This window comes from Poeciliopsis prolifica, unplaced genomic scaffold (assembly GCF_027474105.1).
Source record: "Poeciliopsis prolifica strain line A6 unplaced genomic scaffold, Auburn_PproV2 SCAFFOLD005, whole genome shotgun sequence".
NCBI classification, from domain to species: Eukaryota; Metazoa; Chordata; class Actinopteri; order Cyprinodontiformes; family Poeciliidae; genus Poeciliopsis; species Poeciliopsis prolifica.
This window is the reverse complement of record NW_026562380.1, coordinates 6865411-6868027: the sequence shown is the minus strand read 5'-3', so window position 1 is coordinate 6868027 and position 2617 is coordinate 6865411.

Below are 2617 nucleotides of genomic sequence, written 5' to 3'. Positions count from 1 at the left end.
CTGATCTTCTGAAACATAAACTGAAGTGTAATGATAAGAATTCCATTTAGACAAAAGGGCAAGAAGTTTGCAAACCTGAGAATACCATCCTATGAAGAACAGCAATCTTGTTCAAAAGGTATCTTGCTAATGGAGGGTCTGGTGCAACAGTTTATTTCAATTAACTCTGATTGAATATTTTGCCCAGGCCTCAACAAGAATTTATTTATTGCAAACTGCATTAGAACATATAGCTTTCATCTTGTATTTCTATTCCATTTTATGAAAGGGAAGACAATAGATGTCTTGTGAGAAGTCAAAACCTATATAACCATGCTGAGTTCAATCAGTTTTAGCAGATACATAATCAGTTGCCCATAAACCTGTTCGGTCAGAGAGTAAGTTCAACAAAGTTAAAGAATGCTAAGAGGCTCCAAAGATATTTCAGCCCTTAGCTGGGAATTTGTAGAGCTATCCAGTTTGACACAATCAAGTCCCAGCACACAAAATGACTGCAGTTAACAACAAGTCACCACATAGCAAGTTGTTCTTTATTCCATCTATTGTCCATTAAATCATATTAATTTTATCATTAGTAATTTATTTTACAAACTTAGATTTTGCTCCTTATGCTTTTTTATGCTGCTTTTAAGACAGCATAAAAACAAAGACGGTTTTAATACTGTCTTGTTTGTTTTTTGTTTTGTCTATGTTTTTCATCCCCATCTAAGACATTCTAATAAAAGTAACATCAGTAACTGAGTAAAAAGAATTCAGCCATTTATTTGATTGAGTTTCTTTTTCATAGATTTCCTGTCACCAACACTGCTACTAAGACTACTGCCACCTTGTTACTCTTACTTCTGACTTGCTTCTGCTACAGTGTGTTCCTCAGGCTTCCATTCTACTTTTTTGACTGACTAAGATCCTTTTTAGGTAAACTCCTAGCATTGCATAACACTTCACATTTCAATGTTATGTGGATATAAGTCAGTGGTAACACTGAGTATCTCTAACAAGTGACCAGAGGTGGGTATATTAGCTAGTTTTCAGCTTCATTTTGGCAACAGCTTCTCCAGCTGATTTAACAGTGGTAAGGATGATAACACACTACATTTATACTTCTCCAAGCTTAATTCGCAAATCCTTTAGAAATGTATCAATTAAGCCAGTGGAATAAATCTTGTGCAGTGCAAATCAGCAGGAGAAAGACAGTTTCTTTCTCCTGCTGACATACCATGACACATTCTATCGTAATATGCCTAAATTAAGCCATTTTAGAAAGCTTTGTCTGACTCCACTCTAACATTCTGTTTGTTTTTCTGATATTATTTTTAAGAAAATTGACATCTGTCAGTCTTGGAATTTGGAGGCATTGTTTGGATGTGCTTTCAATCAAATGATGGCATGTCAGAAAATCCCTTTTCTGACATATTTTTATCTTTTACTCTGTCTTCTTTGTCATCTGAGCAGCGTTTGATCTCCTAATACTTATTGAGGAATTGATTGTCAGCTTATTTGTTTGCTGTTCTCCTGGTTAAACCACACCAGGTCTTGGTGGCCTGGTGCCTGTGTCCAGCACTGAACAAGTGAGAAGCATTGTTTAACATACTCTGTCACAGACACCAGCAGTCATGAGCACACTCACAACTAGCAGTCAAAAACAACTTAGTTCTAATATAGGACAACCTCACCCAGCCTTTCATTCATCTGTACCATTAGGCACCTGAATTTGCTAAAGTCTAACAATCTGCAGATTACTAAGATGTAAATTAGTTTATTAGAATAGATAGCTGATAGTTTGAAAAAAGTGGAGAACTTGGGCAAATGGCTTTTTGAGATACTAATGTAATGCTGGTAAGAGCACCACCTAAACGCTATCTCTGTCGCATCTAAAGTGATGAGTTGCAGATTATTAACAATTTTATGTTAAGTTTTGCAAATTAGAAACTATTTTACACAATAGTTTAACAATTGAGCATCATCATTTTGTCATCAACCATTTTTTGGTTTTGTCCAAAACCAAAAAAGCCTCTCCACAGCATGATGCTGACACAATAAGTTTTGTAATGAGGATTATACATTCAGCATGTTTGTTTTTAGGCAACTAGCATTTTTCATGTAGACCAAAGGTTTCAATATTTGTCCCCTCTGACCAGACCAACTTAGTTTTGTTTATTGTGCCCCCTACATGTCTTGCAGGAAACTGCAGAGAGGAATTTTTTTTTTCTGTTTTTCTTTCAACAATTCTCCCACTTTTTATAAGGGTCAGATTAATCAAGTGCACATTTCTTGTTTTGTCAGAACATTATCTCACCTGACTATAGAGAGGCATTTTCATAATGGCTCTCCACAGAAATGGGGCTCTCCCTATGTCCCTTGGTCAAGATGATGCTTTGTTATTCAGAAAAGTTCTCCAACAAACAAACATCTGAGTCCTGCACGGAACACATCCGTCGTTGATACTGAGATTAAAATTATTCTGGCGGATTACGAATTTACTGTAGCCTACTTTGCACTGGTATTAAGGCATCTGATTTTTTTTTAATTTTTTGTAAACGTGTAAGTAATATGTAATTTTCCTTCGAATTATGCGTTAATTTGTTTTTGTTATGTTTCAAAATGTGAAAAGTTCAAG